Raw genomic sequence first — 21145 nt, 5'->3', positions numbered from 1 at the left:
ATATTTTCCTTCTTGGGGACTGTAACTGCTGAAGTCAAACCTATCAATATTTGGGTTAGACCAACCCACAGGGTTTGATCTTCATGCACAAAAAGGCCACTTTACACTCTTGAGACAAGTAATATGATCTTGAACCAGGCTTAAATCATACAGTTCATTTTGCCTTCTTCCTCTTTTCATACTGATTAATATATTAGGCTGTCTAAGCATAAAATACACAAGTAAAATATGTGTGGGAAAACACTGTGTAGGTATATAGCCTTCAGTGATTGGGTAGCTATTTGTAAGCTTGAATTAATTAGTTGGGCTGGCATGCAATCCGTTCAGCTTTGTGGGGGCTGGACAGTTTGTGGGCAAGCAGGAGGGAAATCCTTTGAGGGATGTGTCATTGTAGGACATTCTATACTAAAGTTTTTTTTGGAGGGGGTGGGGAAAGAAAAGTACTATTAGAATATCTGCATTTGATCCTCCCTGACATGAGCATAGTTTAAAACCAGAGCCAGTGTTCTGAATGGTTCTTGAGTTGTCATCATGTTTTGCAAAACTGTGTTGTAAAAAAGCTCCATCATTAAATTATTTTTAACACAATGCGTAGAGACAGTGCTTGATATAGTTTGTAATCAGCTAGACCAAGTCCTGAAGTCCTGGATGGTGCTTTTCTGTTACTGCTTATAGAAGAAAACAGTGTTTGCACAGTTCAAATGCCTTTCATGTCAGCACTGATCAGATTTGTTTGCAGTCTATGAAAACAGAACATTAGATTTCACCTCAAAGCTATTCTAAGAAAACTTTTTAATAATCATTGATTTTATTTCAGAAACATGGCAGTACTGAAAATGTTACCATAGCTATAGCCATGAAGTTAGAACAGAACTGCTATTATTTTTGGAGTGTGTCTAAATCAGTAATTTTTCAAGTGGAAAGGTTGGCAGAATTTCACTGTGCTTGTCAAAGTCAAAGTTACTAGCTTCCTTCCAATTCCTCCAGTTTTACTGATCTGTTTGGTAAAAGCAGAACACAGAAATGCAGGATACACTTCCTGAGCCCACCATGCAGAGAGCCTGCATGCAGCACATCAAAATCAGCCTGAATTCTCTCAGGCTTCCCTGTGTCTGTCCTGGCTGATTTATTATTTTGTGATATATTATATTAAAAGAAAATGATATATTAAAACTATACTAAAAGAATAGAAGAAAGGATTTCATCAGAAGGAAAGGAAAAGAATGATAATAAAATCTTGTGACTGACCAGAGAGTCTGAGACAGCTGGACTGTGATTGGCCATTAATTAAAAACAATCACATAAGACCTATCAAAGATGCACCTGTTGCATTCCACAGTAGCAGATAATTATTGTTTACATTTCGTTTCTGAGGCCTCTCAGCTTCTCAGGAGAAAAAATCCTAGCAAAAGGATTTTTCATAAAGTATGTCCATGACAATCTCCACCGCTCAGATTGCAGTCGAGTCCCAGGGTAGGCTCATGGCCCAAAGGGCAGCATGGCAGAGAGCTGAGGCTGGATCTTCCAAGTCCCACCCAAGGAGTCTTGGCACTGCATCATCCTTCCTCTCTTCTGCAGTTTAAAGATCTGTTTAATACTGAGCAATGGTTGTAAGTGTGCTTTTTAATGCCATCGACTTGCATGAGTGAACCTCTGGGAAAGGGTGCTGTGAAGCTGCCAACACAACTTGTCCAGGAAGTTTTCTTTACTGAGGAATGTTAAAGTGGCATTTAAGTTTTCTTCTTGCTGGGATTTTTTTTTTTGCTGTGTGCATCAGTGATGCTTGGGTGGGTGTGTTCCTTTTTCAGATTGAGATTTGGAGTTGTGCTTTTCATTCTTCACTTGCACTTAAATAGTAAACCAATGTTTCATAACACCAGTGCTTTCAAATTCTGATAACTGAAGTGTCCTAATGATTATTTATTGGGAGTAGAAGTTTATCATTGTATTATCTTTGGGCTAAATTGGAAGGATAGTGCTTCAAGCCTTTTTTAACACAAAAAATTATAATAACTTGACATTCCACAGTATACATAAATTGATGAAAGTCAAAAGACCATTTGCTTGGAGGCTGTAAATAATGATCTCATTTGTTATTATGTGGTCTGCACAGGCTACTCTCAAGACATGTAGGATTTTTTCCTTTCTAATGTTTCTACATCAGGATGATAGAGATGAATACTCCATAGATATGAGGCCATCTGGTTCTTCCAATTACCAGAAGAATTTAAATTTACCAGAAGAAAAAGTAATGTATTATGCCTTTCTAAATGTAGTTCTTTTTCCATGATTGAAAACTGAATCACTTATTTATGGAAAACTCTGCTATTCTGTAGTTTCCTTTGTTCCAACATGAATATTCTTAGGAAAAGTAAACCCTTGATTTCTTCATGTAAATTTTGTGGGATTTTTTGAAATTTTTCTTCTTTTGCTGTCATTTTCGGATCCAGATGTTATCCAACAATACAAACCAAAAAAAGGTATTAGTGACCTCTTTTGTTCCTCAGATTATAGCAAAAATAGAGATCTTAAAATAAACATCTTAAAATGCCTTAGAATGAAAGGAAGGCAGTGTAAAAGAAAGTTAGCCTGCTGGGAAGAGCAATTTAAGAAAGAAATTTGAAGCACTTCCGTTATAAATCCCAAGCTTAATAAAGCTCTTTGTGATTGGATTTGGTCTTGAAATTGTATTTCTAGTTTGGAGCCTTCCACTGGCACAATGTCTCCTAAGAAGGCTTGCTGTGTGTTTTGGGTTAGTATGAGTGGTTTCAGTTGCTGAAGCAGTTGCAGGAGGCACATTAGAGGCAATTCAGACCTCGCTGTGAAGCTGTACAGCGATCTCAGTGAGTGAATATGTATGCAATGATCTTGGTGCCACTAGTAAAAAGAGTGATATTAATAACAATGAGAAGAAGAGGGACCAGCACTTGATGTGATGACAGTTTCTGTTTGCCAGCCAAGTAAATGTGTCAGAAGGTCACCAAAGAGTATCTATGGCAACCAAGAGAGGAGGATGGCTCTGCTGGATCAGTGTTGCTTGTTGGGTAGAACCCCAGGCAGGGAACTGGGATATGACCTGATTAGGACTATGCTACTAGCTGAAAATGATAGTATTTATCAGCCACAGTCTTCAAAAATCAGTGAGAAGCAGAAGGAAAAAATTGGTGGAAAGCAGAAAAAACAAGGACCAAGAAAGTTTGTCTGATATCTTTCCAATTAAAAAACTCAGACTGTTCAGTACACATAAAAACGTGATAAGCCTGATCTCTGGAGAAGAGAAAGTTACCTGTCGTTTTTGATAGGAATGTTCTTACTCTACAATGTCTTATTTTTTCTTTAAATTTACTTTCTTAAAGAAGTAGGTTTTGTCAGGAGTCCTACAAACCAACACCAGACTTGCCATTGGGCTATAAATTTTGTCAACTGACATTTCTTGTATGGTTTTAAAAACTAAAAATAAATGAAAAATCACCAAGTCTTTTAAGCCTTTGATGGAAATCCAGCAGCTTAAATATTGTTGAAATCCAGTCTGTGGGGTGAGTTAACTGAATTCCCAGTGTAGCAGCACTATTAAAGCAACTGTCTTAGATAATAAATGGCAATATGCTCTATGACTCACTTGAGGGGTCATTATTTTTGGCTGGCCTGAAAGACAGTCTTGTTTGCTGGGCTGCAGTCAGGAAGGTTTCAGCCTGTTCCATGTGTGTGATCAAAGTGGAACACTGAAAGAGCGAGGGCAAGTTTCCTCAGAGACTACTTGGGATGTAGGCTGGGGAGAGGAGATGGATTCCCCTCCCTGTTTCCCCAAAGCTGTTTCTTTGGCCTGTAATCCACAGCATTAAAAGCTGCTGTGAAAGTGCTGTATGTTCCTTTCCCTTCACCACCCTCCATTTTGTACTGCAACAGGGAAGCCTAAGGAGTAGTACTGCACGTGGTACTTCAGGATCTGAAGGGCAATGGAGGGAATTAATAATCTCTGGCATACATTGTAATTTGCTTTCTCTTAATGAACATGCACGTAAATAATGTAGTAAAGATCTGCACATAGAATGTTAAAAATCTGCAGTTTGCCTGGATGTTCTCATTTGTATAATTTATAATTCAAAGCTTTGCATCTGAAGCCTTCTTGCTGCTGAGATGGTCCTCTCTAGCGTGACCCCATGCCCTGATCCTTAGTTTGCTCAGAGCCAGCCTCAGACCAGCTGCCTTGTGAGCACTGCTGCTCCTCTCCAAGCCTCGTTTCAGTTTTCATGTTCCTACGTTTTGTCAGGTGCCAGCTGGCACCGCAGCTGCGCTGGTGGCACTCAGAGGAGCCCGGGGTCACTGTGAGCCCAGCTGGGCACTGGCTGCTGCAGCCACAGGGAAACTGGGAGATGTTTGTCACCTTGCTCTTGAGGTGATTCCACCGCATACTCATTGGGCAACGTGAAGAGACTTCTACTTCTTCTGTATCTCTGCCAAGCACAACATTACTACAGAGCATCACCATTCAGCTAGAATAAAGGGAAATAAAGGGTGAAGAATGTTTGCAGGATCACAGAACTGTTGACTCTTTCAAACCCCTGCAAAAGTAAATGATTGAACAAGGCTACAGCTTGGGTTCAGCTGTTGATGTTCAGCTCAAGCTGTAATTTTCTATTCTGAGATAAACTCTGGTTATTGTTTAATGAAAGAGAAAGTCAAGGCTTTAAATTGCAAGCAATTCAGATGTTTTTCTTCCACAAGATTGTGTAGCATTTTTTGTTTTGTCTTCTGTCTTGTGTGAATATCCATAAGTTTACTGTGGTAAGTCCAAGTGGCAGAGAAGTGGCATGGTTTGTTCTGGCACAAAAAGCACAGCCAGGTAGTGTTTCTCAAGGTTCAGAAAGCCTGAAAGGAGGGGAGAAGTAAGTCAGACTGATGAGTTTGAAATAATTTCTCACTGATGCTTGTAGTGCTGTCTGTATCCATGCTTTCAGTGTCAATGTAAAGCATTTCAATGGTGATTTTTAAAAGCCCAACAGATTCTGTTCCTCGTAGTACACAGAAACTGCCCTAGAATTTTCCTTGTTATCTGCTTTTGGATCCTGTTTTGTTGGCAGCACGGTACAAGCTATAGCTGGCACCCGCATGATGCAATGCTAGGCTTTGTGTAAAAATACACTAGAGCGTATGTGGGCAGGGCCCACAGTAGCCTCTGCAGTTGCTCTATTTGTAGCACGGCTCCTTCATCTTTTGCATGTTCCTGTATGTGTTATTGGGGCAGATTTTAACAAGCTTGGCTTAGGGTCTGAAATAACAACCAGCATCATATCAAAGCACTTGGTGTATCATGAAAGGAACATGCTTATACAGCAGGAATATTTATAGCTGGCCCTTCTGACTGATGTGAGGGAAAGGTATTCTGAAAGTATTTGAAATAGCTACAGATTTTTCTACTGTGTCAAAATGCAGTGCTTAGAAATCTCACCATGAAAGCCCATATTGATTAAAAACAACTTTCCCCCCCTGTTTCTGGGGATACTTGTGACTTGAAGGCCATTATGACCAGTTGCTTTCACACTGTGTTGTTGTTGGACTATAAAGAAGAGTCCACGGGTATGGTATGTTCACCATGATCTGGTGCAGAGTGTCTACCCTTAGTAATGGCATGAAGTGTTTTATGGAAGACAGATTAAGTGTTTTAGCAGATACGTAGTGTGAAACCCATGCAATGTCACCAACCTCATCTTCTCCTTATTGGGACAAAACCATTTCAAGAAGTAACCTGGGTTTTCTCATACCTAAGCACTTGAAAGATTAGGGAAAATGAAACTGGATTTTATTCCTCCTAAGTGCAAAAGAGCCATTGGAAATGTTTTTAGACAGGCAAACTATAGATTCAAAAATATGTGTAGTAAATTTATCCCAAACATGTTTATTTCCTCACTCATTTGTTTCAGAGACACTTTAAAGTTTTGCTTGTTTTCTGAGATCATAAGTTGCAGACATCGGAGAGGAGAAAGCAGAACACTAATAGCAGTGATAGCAGAAACACCACTTATATGCTTATTAAATAAAAACTGTTTTGGCTTCCAAGTTCTTAAGTGCTATAGTTATTTAATCTGGTTTGCTCAACCTCTATTTTTACATCATTTGTTCTGCTCAAAAATTGCAAAGAAATTTTTTGTGAGAACATTTTGTTGGTTTAGATAATAACTTTTTTTTTGGTTGCTTTTGTTCAACACATAAACCAAAACATTTTTAGATTGAGGGTTAGCCCTCATTAATTGGAGTTTCAGGAAGCAGAAAATGGGAATGCTATCAGAGCATTGCATGCAGAAATACTCTGACTTATTTGTGTATGCTTAACAAGCCTTTACTACTACAGTTTCTGCTGTTTAAGAATAAAACTGAGAGTATGTAGCATCAGTATCTGTTTGAATGTACCCCTGGTCCTGCTTTCACTGCTACAAAGCACAAGCCCTGGTTCTGCTGCAATCTGTTGTTGGCAGCTCTAAAGAGCTGTCGATGAGAGCAGACTGGATCCCAAAACTGGGCATCCTCTGTGTACAACATGGATGCAGATCTTCCTTTCCAGAATCAGTGAACATCAGTCTTTTTTGACAGAGGATTCTGCTTTGTTCACCTGCGATTCCCTGCTGAGTGCCATTTTCCCTGCTTTCTCTTTAAAAAATTGCCTTTTCCAATCCCCTACCTGTTGCACAAAGGTTCTTGCAACATTATTTGGCCATACGTGGGCTTCTCATTGCCATTAGAGCAGCCTGCATGATACATCTTTCTGTGCTGTTGAAGCTGGTTGTAGTATTTCTGTTTGTGCCCTGCCACACTTGGGACTTGGGAGGCCCAGCTATTTTGCAAGGCAAATTTCTTTCCTGCTCACTGCTGCCAATGTGCAGTTCTGGTTTGCCTGAGGTCTTTCCTTTCAAAAGTCACTCTTGCCATGTTGGCAGGTGGAAGATGCTTATTTGATGGGGAGGGAGAGGATAAAGGGTCAAAAGGCTAATTTTCATGCTTTAAGCTGCTATCACTGAAGTGATGCAACACACTTGCTGTATCAGCTGTTGGTTAAGCTGCTACACCACTTTACTGTTCATCAGCTTCATCAGTGTGTTCAGCATTTGGTGATGAACGTTATCCAGAGAAAGGAGATTGCAATTTGTGGAGATGCACTCATGGAAGTGGTAGCCAGAGGAGCTCAACTCTGCAGCCTCAACAGAAAATGCATCCACAGAGAACAGTTCCCCTGGCTCTGATTTGTAGGGTTTTTCTTTAACCAAGGTTAAGTCAGAAAGCACAGCTGCCTTCTACTGCTTTGTCGTACTTCACAGCTAAGGAAAGAGAAAAGTTTTCCTCTTAACAGCTTGATGTAGTCAAGATCCAAGAAGCCCCAAATTCTCTGTAGTTGTGTTGTTGCCAACTTGCAGACTCATTTGGGGGCATTATGTTTGATCAGTCTGTGCTTCTTTTCCTTACGCTGTGGGGTTTAAATCCCTTCCGCTTTTGCGTGGAAAGCTTCTTGTGGGAGTCAGCAGGGTTTAGTTTACTATGCTCCATTCTGAGCAGCACAGCCTGAAGACCTCCTAGTTTTATATTGATAAAGGTGCCTTCTTCCTGAAATCATGTAATATAGTGAGGTTCTGTGAGTCCAGTACTTGGCTGGATGAGATAGGGTGTGAAACCATCTGTTCGGAGGTTTTTTGGTTTTTTTAGGTTTTTTTTCTGATTCCAATTAGTTTTTATAAACTTGACTGTGCCTTTGATGATATTTTTCATGTCCTTCTTTCTAAAGGAAGTAAAGGCAAAGGCAATGCTTTGATCTGTTATAGTTTCATAGATTCCTATAAAGGTTTTGCGAGTTTTTGGTATTAGGGAAAAAAAATCTTAGAGCCTGTTTTAAAAAACAGATTATCAGCCTAGGGAAGGAGCAGTCGGATGGTTACCAGTGATGTGAAGATAAATAGGAAAGCTGAGTAACATGGGAAGGAGCTACACGTTGAGGCTTGGGTTGGGAAGACAGTGTAGGTGGGAGCTGGAGCATCAGTGAAGTGTGTACAAGGTAACTGAAAACGTCAGATAGGAAAGAGTGAGAGGGGAGAGAGTAGAAAGCAAGTGTATTGGAAGATGCTGGCGCTGGATTTGAGAAGCAGGAGTCTCTGTTGTTGTATATAATACTTCAGCTGTGTAAAAGACTGGAGTTTATTATTGTTGATGTGCTAATAAGAGCTCAGGGATATATCTTACCTGTCTGGAAACTGAGTAGCTGCATAGTGAAGAGATCTGCCACAGCAGACATAAACCAGTTGCTGGTTGTTGGAAAGGTCTCACCTTCTGTGCCTCCTGTGCAGTCAAGGGACTTGTAAAGCAGTGTGAGCATTCGGTGTTGTATGCAACTCCTGTTCTAACCCTTGTCCTGTGCTATTCTTTTGAGTTTGCTTAAGCTTAACTAGCTAATGCTCCAGTGGCAAAATACAATTGCTATCATCCATGTTGCTAGGAAAAATGATGGTATTTTTAGGTGTGTTTAAGGGTATCCAGTGGTGAGGTGCTTCAGGATAAAGGTTTAATTCTCAGTTTATTCCTCCTCACTTGTGCTCATGCAGATTGCCTTTCAGTAACACAGAAGAAATAATGACCAGTTCTTTCACTCTTTCCTGCATTATTTCTTAAATTAACAAATTGGCTATCTAGAAACACATTTTGAGAGAAAAAGATTATTTTTCTAGAATTTTTTTGTAATATCTAAGGTAATAGAGTAATTAAGAAATTACTCTAGTAATTATGAAATAGATTTTTCATAACTATACTGTACTTCCTTTTGTGCCACACATACATTTCTTTCCAACTTTAATAATCTAGCAACTTTTTATGTATTCAAGCTTAATTTAATATTAGTTTCAGGCTTTTACATAGTTATGCTAATTTTAGTTCTTTTCAAAAGAAGGGCAAAATTACAGAAACAACTCTTGTGAGATACATACTCCTAGATGATGATACCAATTTGCTTTTCACAGCTAGACACAATAAATTACTTTTCATTGCAGGTGAAATGAGCTGCACTGATATGTTTCTTCTTCCACAGAACACACTTGGATTCTGGGACAGGGATGAAGAGCTAGCAGTCATGAAACTGAAGCAGCATTTAAGTTTTTATTTAACATCATATTTATCTGGTTGAAAATATGTATGGAAAGCTGTATGGACAAGTTATTTTCCTGTTGTCTTTTAATTTCCTGTTACCTGTGAGGAATTTGCTCTTAACTTTGTGATGAACTCGGAACCCTACAGGCATTGCTTCTTCAAAAATTCCTTGTGTGAAAAAAGAGTGTCTCTGTGTAGGAAACAAGAAAAAGAAATCTCTTGAGTCAACTACATTTTTGATAAGGCAGATTATATTTTTTATGGCCTGATTCAGTATTAGATCATTGCAGTCTTATGCCTTCTTAATTTCATTCATCAGTGGACTAATTTCAGCATCAACCTGGTACAAGGGATGGCAGAATTAGCCTTTCTGTGTGTAATTATTCTTTAGTATGCAAGGGTTAAGAAGTACCTTCTGGAGGCCGGCAGTACTGCCCTATTGAATGTGCTGCAAATGTGATCTGAGGCTTTGAACACTGAACTTTAAGTACTTTGAACAAAATTTTGAAAGGTTTTGTTTTGTTTTTTTTTTTGTTTTGTGTTTTTTTTTTTTTTTTTTTTTTTTACTGCAAATACACCAAGGATTTGATACAGGAGAAAGGGTCTAATGCCCTTAGCCTGTAATGAGCCCCACAGAGGCAAATCTTACCTTGCTATTTACTCCCAAGCCAGGGAGTTTGCCTTGTGGTATGAGATATATGAGTAGGCCCTATCAGAAAAACACAGTTATTAACTACCTTGCCCTAACCTGAAATAAAAACTTCTTCTTTAAGGTGAGTTCATTTTGCTGTCTTCTCTGATGTCATGCTTTTATTGACTTCTTGTGTTAAAGACATCCACACTGTATCTCTGTATTTATAGGGAGAAGTCAGAGGCACTAAATATCCACTGTGTGTATCTGACAGTAGAAGAGAGAGGAGGTCGCCTGTCCTTCAGGCAACCCACAGCCTGCAAAATCAAGTGTTTTAAAAGCCCACATTTTAAATGGCCAAGTCAGTTTTTGCCCTTAGAGGTGCTGCAGGACATGTAGCTACAGTGTATGTATTTGCAAGATTCAGCGTTTAATTTGTATTTTAGAAATCTCGTATTATTTCCCTGCTGGTGCTAGTCTTGTCTGTGCTTCATAGCTGCATCTGTTAAGGTCAGAGCTATCAAATCTGGTTAGTCCCAGCCTGATTTTCAGAGCAGGCAAGTCTCCTACAACCCTCTACTTCATTTTAATGGGCCTCTGGGTGCACACAGCACTGCTGTGAAGGAGGCCAGCTATTTAGGTCCCAAAATATGGATTGGTACCTAATTTAATGTATCCAGGGGTGAAAATGTTGGCTTAGTATTCTCTCTCCCTGGGACTCCTGTTCCTACTCCTATTCTTCTTGTATTTGAGATGGGGGCTGTCATTCACTGTCTGCCAGTGCAGAAGCCAAGTAGGTCAGTGCCTCCAGGCACTGCTGTATATTGTACATCCACCCCACGGGTGAGTTGCTACCCTCTATTGAACCTTACTGTAGGTATTTGCTGAAACATTTTAGTGGGGCTCTGCTCAGGTTACCCTGCTCCTGAGGGCTGCTTGAGCCCTGCATGAGCAAAGGTGAGCAAAGCAAGTTCCTAAGTTCCTCCTCTTCAACAGGTTCCTGTAAGGGGGATCGAGGGAGTTTGCCCTGCTTGGAGACTTGAGCCAGAAAAGGCACAGTGGCAAAAGCAGCCAGAAGACAAACTATGAATCCAAACTGCATATAAATCTCTACCCTAAGCTGATTTGCTGTTTGGTCCAGCTTTTCTCTCTTCCCTGAGCCTCTTCTACTCAACTTCACTCTTAACTGGATCATCTTTATCCACTTCCTGCAGACCTTCCTTCATGCTCTGTTCATTCAGCTGATCTTTTCCCACGGAAGAATGCTGAACCCTACGTTTTACTGCCAAACCAGCTGCAGGGGAGCACAAGACAGAAGTGCACACATCTTCCACTAAGACACAGGAGCTTGCTGCTTGCTTGCTCCAGGTCTGTTTCAAGGCAAGAGGGAACTAAAATAGCTTATTGCTGTTGAGGATGAACATGTGACTACCTCAAACTGCATCACCACTAAAGGCTTAAAAATAACGTGGTCTGCTGCCATCTGCTTACACATCTTTCCTCCACCCTCCCTTGCTCTTGTCACTTTAGACTGCTGTAAGCTCTTCAAAGCAAAGATGGTCTTCTCTGCTTTTGCAAAAGGCATGCCACTGTGGCACCTTCCCAACCCCATCCTTGCTTAGCTCTCAGCTTGTGCTGTACTACAAATTAGGAGAGTTGAAAGTTTTATAATTTGGTCTTAATGGGGATGTGGATTGAAGCAAAGGGAACTTTCATTTTGTGGTATCTGCCCAGTTGTAACTCATCCCTAAGATGAATTTGTTGGTCACACTAAGATCTCAGGTATTGATCAATGATGTAATGGCCATCCTATAGTAGGACAGATGATGTAATTCTTACCCAGTTACTGAAGACAGTGACCTTGAGACAGATCAGATGGTTGAGTAGCATAGATGGTTCACTGATTAAAAAATGCCCTTGTTTTAAAACTAAACTGTTATCTCTTAATTACTGGGGAGGAACAACTACAACAAAATTCCAGCATGTCACAAAAGATACAGCATATCTTGACTTTTATCAGAAGTTACATATTCCTGTATTGACAGGTGACTTTTGATGGCTCTGTTGCTTTTTCTCTTTGGCCATCATTTCGATTTACATTAGGATAGCATAAAATCTGACTTCTGTGAGCCTAAGGAAAATACTTGGTTCAATAGCCTGTCACACATTTAAAGAAAAAGAAAAAGTAAAGGTGTATGTGATAGGAGAAATTCTGGTAGGTGAGAGGAGAATATACAGCAAAGTTTTGCCAATGGGAAGGCCTAGTTCCTCTCTAGTTCCAAGTAGAGATGGCTTAAACTTACATTTGAGTAAGAGGTAGCATCACTTTTTATTTGAATACTTAATAAAAAAGTGACAAGCATTGACCACCAGCTTTTGCACCTAGATAAACAGTAGGCAAAACTCAAGGAAGTAATGGAGATAAAAGAAATAAAACCACTTATTTTTGTTGTTAATAATGTGATAGGGAAAAATACATATTTTTCTTTGAGTGGAAAGAGGTTCTGAGAGACCTCAGTACAAGCCTAAGAAATATTCAGTATAAGAAGCATGGAGCCTAAGAAGAAAAGACAGGTTTGAAAAGAAATGGTTCAAGAGCTATTTTTGGTTCTACTGTTGGTATTTTCTTCTTAACAACTAATGTTCTTCTGGCTTAAGATTTGTTGGTTTGTGTCAGAATTTTTTTATTCTTTTGTTCCTCTCTTCTTAGTCAACTGGCACATTTGCAAGATAAGTATTAAACTGAAGAACTTAGCAAAGACAACTTCTCAAGCAGATCATTACTAAAAGTAGTAGAAGAAATTAATAATTTGCATAAATTTGTGACCTAATAAAGAAGACTACAGAAGAGTGATCTGTCTAATTAATTACTGCAATGAATTGATCTTAGGAAATCATAGAGGCATAGCTCAGTCAGAATCTGTGTTTTCTCCTTTTCTCTGAGCCAGACTTTTCTCTAGTAGCTTGTGTTTGAAACTAATGAATATTGCAGGCAAGAATTTATTTTTCTGAGTTCTATAAGTGTGTACTTTCTATTGCTGAGATACACTTCCCTCTTTTATGGACTTTTCAGGTCTTCTGTTTTCCCACAGTATTTGCTTAATATAATATTGTTGAATGTCCAGGGGACTCCTAATGTGTAAGATCTTATGGTCTGCTAAAAGCAGTTTAAGATGTCTGATTCTTTATGTTCAAAGGACCTTGTGCTTGAAAATCCTTCGTCCTGTGTCTTAGTGAGAATTTCAAGTTTCAGAGGAATGAAATAAGAACCCTGATGGATGTGGCCCCTTCAGTAGTATTTCTTCTCTAAATGGGCAATAAATCTAGATGTGGATAGTTGAATTTGTGAGAAAGTCATGAAAAGGAGGAAATTACTTTAATTCTGTAATGCCAAAGGAACTAGAAAACCTCTCATACACACTCTGCCTCAGGGATTAAGCATGGGTCTTCATTTTTTAGCAAGCTTCTGTAGAGGGGTGCAGCCACTTCAAAAATTAGGTTTCTTTGGCAAGCAAAGGTTCCAGTTGTGTGGGGAACCCTTCTTCGCTGACCGTGAGATCTGCTCTCCTCTATGGTTTCATCAGCACAGCTTTACATGAGCTGGGAAACTGCCCTCCCTCATGTTTAGAGTAACAGAATTGTTACTGTTGGAAAGGGCCTTTAAAATCCTTGAGTCCAAGTGTTAACCTAACCTAGTCCACCACCAAACCATGCTCCTAAGTGCCACATCTGTGTGGTTTATAAATACTTCTGGGGATGGTGACTCAACCACTAGCAGTCCCTAGGCAGATTGCTCCCATGCTTTGTAACTCTTTCCATGAACAAATTTTTCCTAATATCCAATCTAAACCTCCCCTGGCACAGCTTGATTCCTTTTCCTTGTCCTATCACTTGTTACCTGGAAGAAGAGGTCAGCCCCCACCTAGCTACAGCCTCCTTTCAGACAGTTGTAGAGAGGGATAAAGTCCCCTCTAAGCCTCCTTAGGGGCTAAACAACTCCAGCTTCCTCAGTATAATCAGATCTGTGCACCAGAGCCTTCCCCAGCTCAGTTTCCATTCTCTGGACACACTCCAGCTTCTCAATGTCTTTCTTGTGGTGAGGGGCCCAAAACTGAGCACAGGGTTTGAGGTGTGGCCTCACCAGGGCTGAGTCCAGGGGGAAAACCACTGCCCTGGTCCTGCTGGCCACACTATTGCTGATACAGGCCAGGATGCCATTGGATTTACTGGCCACCAGGGCACAGATGGGCACACACTAGCCCATGTTCAGCCAGCTGCTGGCCAGCAGTCCCAGGTCCTTTTCCACTGGGCAACTTTCCAGCCACTCTGTCCCAGGCCTGTTACATTGCATGGGATTGTTGTGACTCAAGTGCAGGATCTGGCAGTTTGCTTGTTCAACTTTATAGAACAGGCCTCAGCCCTTTGGTTCAGCCTGTCCAGGTCTCTCTGCAGAGCCTTCCTGCCCTTCAGCAGATTAATACTCTCACCCAGCTTGGTGTCATCCACAAACTGACTGAGGGGGCATTCAATCCCCTTGTCTGCATCATGGATAAAGACATTAAACAGAACTGGCCCCAACAGATGAACCATTATCATCCTTGTTGTTGTGGGTTCCACTTGGATAGCCCCATTCCAGTTATACCAGGGCACCTGGGAAGGTGTGGCAGTCACATAGGGAACTTGTGTGCTGTGCTGGGCAGGAACTTGGCACCATTGCCCCCTGTCCCTAGTGTGACTGTGTTCAGCCAGGAACCAGGGAATCTTCTGTATCATGTGTCCTGTCTGCCTGCTGGGCCTGTCCCAGGGAAGGGAGATAGGGTGCAGTTTCAGTATTCTATCTCTCTCTTTCTCTCTCTCTCTCACTGATGCTCCTCAACCTGCTCCTCCTTGAGCTCTCACTAAGTGGAGGAGTTCCTCTACCTGGGCACAACTCCTACAGCTGTTCTCACTGCTACTGGCTGCTCCTGGCATCATACTGCAGCTGAGGTACAGTAAGGCTGAAGGACAGGCTCATAAGAGATCATTGATGCTGAGGGTTGACTTCATAAATCATTTGCAACTGTTCTATCCTGTAGATCACACTTCTACTTGAATCCTTTTCCCCATTTTTAACGTTTTGCTCTTTCATTCTTTTGTCATTCATTTGCTCTCCCTGCTCCCACTTGTTCAGTGTGGTCACAGCTCAGTTACCTCAGCCAACTCACATCCTTGATTTGGAGCCTTTATACATTCAGAGACAGTGGAACACCACTGAACACTTTCTCCCTCTACAGAACTGCTTCAGAGAGTGAAATTTGCCCTGGGGCTCTGGAGCAGACCTCAGTCTGTGTATCAACTCCCAAAGTCCAACTGTTTAACCTGCAGCACACCCCCTGCATTTTGCTTCTGCACTTAGTCAAATTGTTTTGTTGTTTAAAAACAAAATGAAGTGACAGTGCTTGTCCACGAAGCTTTCAGTTGATGCAAATTCCATTTTTATTTTCTCATTTCTCTGTCAGCTACTGCCTTGCCCTCCAAGTTTAGATAGCACTTGTCAGGAGATTTAGATCTTCAGATGACTCTTCACATTAACTATCTTCCTCTCTTTTCTCTCTCTCTTTGCTGACTAGGGTGTTGAAAAAACCCCAAACCTCTAGCAAAGTCATGGGTAATAAATCAAGCAATTTGTCTCAAATCTCTCTCTTCTCTGCAGCTTTTAAAAGCTGTTTCACAGCATGGAAGTGGAGGTTAAACCCTGGGCTGTTTTTCCTGCACAGAGAGTTTGTACATGGCTCTTCTCACCTGTGATCTATGTATGAGTAGAGACAAGACTTCTTGTTCAAGGTTGCTCCAGGTTATCTGGGAGAGGGGAAGACCCCAAACCTCCACTGTATTGCAGCCAGTGTGATCTCAAGTTTGAGGATGCTTTTTCCAGATGCTCACTCGCTCTTGCTCCAGGAAACCTCCCTTTTCTTCAGAGCCCTTTGCTCCCCTGCCCTGTGAGTGTTCCAGATTTGCTGGGTAGGCTGTCCCTTATGATGTCCTGTTGCAAACTTACTGATATTTTAGGGTGTCTGCTGTGGAAAGTCCATAACCATCTGAAACTTAATTGTGTTTCTTTAGATACAGGGAGGCACTTTCTTATCTGATGTAAGTTGCTATAGCTCTTCAACCTAGAAAAAGTCATGCAGGTTTGCACCAAAGCACTATCTGGTGAATTATGGTCATGGAAATCTTTCTCACACCCCTTGCTAGACCACTTTTTTCATGTTGCAGTTGGAGAACTGGGTCTCTGAAATCAAAGTGTGTATCCTCTGCTTCCTCGCATTCTTCTTCATAAAACTGTGAAGAGATCTGGACACAGTCCGGTTAATTCTGGTTTATTTTCTTGCCCTGAATTTCTTTACTAGTGAGTGAATTTTATTCCACATCTGTTCACTGCTCTGCTAGCCAAAGTGGAACATTATGGGGACTTGTTGCCTAGTCTAGAGAGTGATGAATTGTGAGGATGAGAGATCTGTATATCTGATTTTCCTGGAAGACTCAAGGGAAAATCAGGATGATTTTTAAAACATGGAGACTGAGTTACTACTTACCTGCCTCAACCTCTGACTTCAGTTCCTGACACTAAGGGATGTGGATGTTATTAGATCAGGTATCCAAAATTCACATGAATCAAAATTAACTCCTGTGTGCCCCATGAAATATATAGCAGGCTGTACACATCTCTGTCTTGTCTTGTGATCTGAGCAGTTACACATTTTCAGAAAATAAGTGTATATTTGGACGTGGTATGCTTCTTCTTGCAGCAGTTCCTCTTGAAAGTGAGAGGATTTGGCTGAACTCTTTGCTCAGCCTGGCACTCGCACCAGGTTGCAGCTACATTCTCTTGTACTGTGTTACTCTTTCTCTAGTCAAGATACATTCACCAGATGGAGGAAAGGAGCTCTCCAGCCAGAGCACTCACCATGAGGAATAGTGGAACACTCTTGCTTTGGCTTAGTTTCATTTCATTTCCACTTGGAGGAAGGTTTCAATTTTCCTTGATCCTTCTTTGGTATTTCCTGACTCTTTAGGATTGCCATGAGAGCCTCGTACTGATACATGCATTTTGGTATTTTTCCCCCATACATATTTACCTGTTCAGTGGAAAAAAAAAAAAAAAAGGTCAACTCGGCCCACATAGGAGATCTGTAGAATAGATGAATGCAGAAGACAAGGCGATGTTTGCAGAGCTTGGGGTTTTTTTTGTTTCAGATGGTTGAGAGCCTGGAAGTTCAGCTTAACACAGAAGTCAGCAACTTAGAGCTCTGTCTATATGGGATTAAAAAAACACACAGGCTTTCTTTGTGCTACAGCTCTCATCAAGGTTATGAAGATATGGCAGTAATACTTCAGACTCTCCCAGTGTAGATGTAGTTTATTATAGGCATTAAAAGTCAGGTGTTTCTATATGCAGTGCTACAAATATTTGGGTTTTGTGATGTTTGGAGACAGGAGAGAGTTTGTGTCATAAAGTGTGATGGGGTTAAATCCCTGGCTTTTATCTTAGGAGGCTTTCAGAAAGTCTCAGCAGTGTTTTAAGTCCCTTTGCAGACCTGTTCCTGGCTCCCTGGTTTCCAGTAGAGTGCCTGAGAGATCAGCCCATCTGTAGCTTCTCTCCACCCCTGCATTTGGAGGCTGCCTGCCTGCTGCTCCTTGAGACTTCTGCTTTTTAAATCACCCCTGCAAATCCATGCTTAACCTCTCATTTTGGGGAGGAGACTAAGTAGGAAGCATCAAGGGTGCAAGTTTGTCCTTATAGGAAGGTCCCATCCAGCAAAGGGAGGGATCCCATCTAGATGAGACCTATTTTGCAGGTTTTTTTCTTTCTCTGATCATAATTCTTCCTTAAAATCTGAGATCTTTAGCATCAGTGTTGAAAAGAGGCTCTGCAAAGCCCAGATCTGGAATGCTGCATGGTAGAATCTTCCTGCTTGCTTCTCTTTCAATAAAATTAGGAAGTTAGACCTTTTGCCTTTATTTCAAAAGAGTTACTCAAGGAGTAACAGTGGCTTTACAACTCCTCTCTGTCATGCCATAAAATTGTGTGGTAGTCATCTTTGAGGAAAAAACGTTTCATACCCAGTTGCTCTTTTCTTGTGAGGCTCAGCAGCTGTGGTGGTTCCCTTAGCAGAGGGTTCAGGAGTGTAGCTGGCACCCTAGAAAATGAAAAACACTTGAGTCATTTGCATAGTGGATCAGAATCCTGCCCACCCGGCTGCTGGAGCAAAACCCACAAACTTTCGCATTAGAGTCTGCTGCTGAAAAGCTACATGAAAGAACTAAATGTTTGGTTTAAAGAAATTTTATTTGCTTTCTTGTAGCTAAATCACCTGACTCTCAGATGGTGAAAGTAATGTATCAACAAGATTTTCTTGCCATCTTTCTTTGTCTGCTGAACCACAGTGATCATAGATTGACCTTGCTTTCAGACATAAGACCAGTTGCTTGATTCAAGTGCCACTATCAATATTTGTGTCTATAGAAACCAATCAACATTTCCTCTTAATTTTTGTAAATAGGCTGTTACTGTGACACTTAGATTTCCGGTCTCTTGCATATCTGAGTCAAAAATTCACTGCACACAGTGTTGTCTTCTGTGTTAGCTATCTATTGCCTCACTAATAGGCATCTTTATTCTAGTCTGTAGTTCTCCTGTTGAGATATGTCCAGACATTACTGGAGACTATAATCTTTCATTTTTGTTCTACATCATGGATTTGTTTGGACTTTCTCAGTAATAGCTGTAGGAAATCGCAAGTAATGTAGGAAAAGCAGGTTGAACTGCCTACAATCAGCATTGCACAACTTTCGGGGTTTTTCCAGGATAACCTTTTAAACTGACTTTTTTTTCCAAAAGCAGTGGCAGTTTAGTGTTGATTTTTCTTTCTTTTTATGTTTAAGCGTGAATGATTGCAGTTTTCTGGAGAACAAGATAGAAAACTCTGCATGTTTTATACCTTTTTAAAAAATAGGTCAGCTGTTTCATTTGAGTACCTGTGTATCACCTTCACATTTGGGAATGAATATTTGAAATTTGGCTGTAGAGTTGCCCCAATATGAGGGATTTTCCTTCTCATTTGCAGCAAAACTTGTCCATAGTCAGTCAGTATATAAAGTCTAATGCCTCTCCTTTTGTACCCACACAGCAGGAGCTCGTTGGGTAGCATTGAGTATGCTGTATTTTAGAGCTGAAGAACTTGCTTTGATATTTCCACATTGGTCTCCTGAGTGCTGTGGTCTTAGGCATACAGGAGGCAAAAGAAAGGAGATTATTGTCCCATGTTTTCAGCAAAGCTGTTGTTTGCCCAGACAGGGTGCAGCAGAAGGAAAGGATGGCGAGAGAGCACAAGCTGTGGAGGATGTTCTCAGGAGTAGTAGTGAGAAACATGGCACTATCTGAACCAGGAGATGGAGGGGCAGTTAAGGCCAAAAGCACCAAGTGTGGGGACAGTATTTTGAAGCTGGTGTCACTGTCAGGGGTGGATTGTGTGATGTGACTGGGATTTTGCTGAGAAACCAAGAGGAAGCTGGTGTAGAATCTGAGAAGGAAAGCAGCAGAACCTAAGCCACAGAAGAGGGAAATCTCTGTTCTGTACATTGGTATGGAGTTTGTGATTCCTGAGGCTGCATTTGGATGCTGCTTGTCCTGTCTGGTGTGAAGATACAGGATTATTTCACCTGTGGTTGTTTGTTGTAGCCCAAGTGCTTGATGCAGCCTTGTAGCCCTACTGAGACAGCAGACCGACTCATGCAATCCTGTTCCTCTGCATCAGTACATAAACTCTGGTGAAAATACAGTTTAGCTTAAACCTAAGTCTGTTCAAAGTGTCTAACTTCACACTTGAAGTGGATGAAGAGCATTCATACAGTTTGTTTGAGCAGCTCAGTGGTGGAGAAGCAATCTCCATCAAGAGGATGCAAGAAGTGCTTGCTGGCAGTAGCACCTCGTGTGAATGCATCTCTTTCCACCTGCTCCCACACCTTAATCTTGCTGTTCCTGTGCTGTCAGCATGAATCTGTGACTGCAAACTGGATGTCTGTGACTGCAAACTGGGTGCTACAGCTTTGGTTCACGTGAGATCCTTGATAGCTTGCAGTTATCTCTGTTCCTCCAACAGAAGAGGTCTGTTCTCATGTAAACGTTTCAGCCCTGCTAATGATTTTGACCAGCGTAGGTGCCCTCTTTTGGGTCTGCCTCTGTCGTCACAAGCTTCCCACGTGCTCACTGCACCTCCCCTTGGATAGGACCCTCTTTGGTGAGTGCTCCCCAGCTGGTTGGAGGCAAAACTGGGTTAGCATAAAAGAGCCTAAAGAGTAGTTTGTAGCTGCTCCAGTTTATTTTCACCATAATGGATTACAAAACGCTTTTACACCAGACTGCTAGCACTTCTGAAGGGAGACAGTCAGCACAGGAAGAGGGGCAGCTGGTGCTGAGCACATGTGTGGGAGGAAAATCTCATCAAGCAGCATAGCTGGGTTTGGAAGAGACCTTTGTCCACAGTTTCTGTCTCTCTGTCTCTGTGATGGGGGGAAAAAACTCTCTTCACCGGGGTGTTGTGAACATGTGCTAATTTTAGTGAATCAAGCAGTTAGGTAATATGGTGACAGCCAGAAAATAACCTAGAAGGAAATAGTTGTTCTGTCTTTAAAGCAAAGCATTCAGGGCCATTTTTTAATACTGAGAATGAAGCAAACTGAGGATCTCTTATTCAGTAATACTGAAAGCTAGAGTAATAGCTTTACTATACCGTGAATGGCACCATTTCCTGTGGAAAACAAGACCTCTGTGATCACAACGTTAAGAATAAAGATTAAATGTTTCACATTGGGCACATTTCAGGTATTTCCTTGCCTTTTAGCTCCTGGCTTAACATTTCTGACATGTCTGTATATGTTTGTATGTTTAATGAACTATCTGTGACCAAGCTCACAGTTGCTCATACTTTTTATTCTAAGACGTTCAGCACTTTAAAGAGGGCTTAGAGGACATGGAAGCATCTTACACTCTTGCCATTATGTGTCTTTAAGCACATTTCTGCCTTCAAAAGCACTTGCCTCTGGTTCTTAGAGATGATTGCAACTTTAAGTGAAGGAGATGAGAGCGGGAAATGTTCTTCTAAATCTGGTAGAAAATTACCGTTGGTCATTTTTTGCAGATCTCCCTGATAAATAATTTCTCTGAATTTGTAAGTCATGCTTTGTAACAGGTGAGCGAGAGGTACAAAACCCCTAAAGTTATGAAACCACAGATGTTGTCAGAAGGAAACAGAGCCAGGTTAACTCTCATAACTAGGCTTAAATAATTTTGAAAATGACACTATCTGAAATTAATGTACTTACACAGAATTGGGTGTCTTACTGTATAACAGA

The 21145-nt window shown here is 41.0% G+C and overlaps 1 protein-coding gene across 11 annotated transcripts in view; it reads left to right on the top strand.

Annotated features, from left to right (window-relative positions):
• ATXN1 (ataxin 1) overlaps positions 1-21145 on the top strand; it is a 368814-nt gene that overhangs the window by 237688 nt on the left and 109981 nt on the right. The window lies entirely within an intron of this gene.

The sequence above is a fragment of the Melospiza georgiana genome, chromosome 1 (genome assembly GCF_028018845.1).
Source record: "Melospiza georgiana isolate bMelGeo1 chromosome 1, bMelGeo1.pri, whole genome shotgun sequence".
Classification (NCBI taxonomy): domain Eukaryota; kingdom Metazoa; phylum Chordata; class Aves; order Passeriformes; family Passerellidae; genus Melospiza; species Melospiza georgiana.
This window is presented reverse-complemented; position numbering and strand designations above follow the sequence as displayed.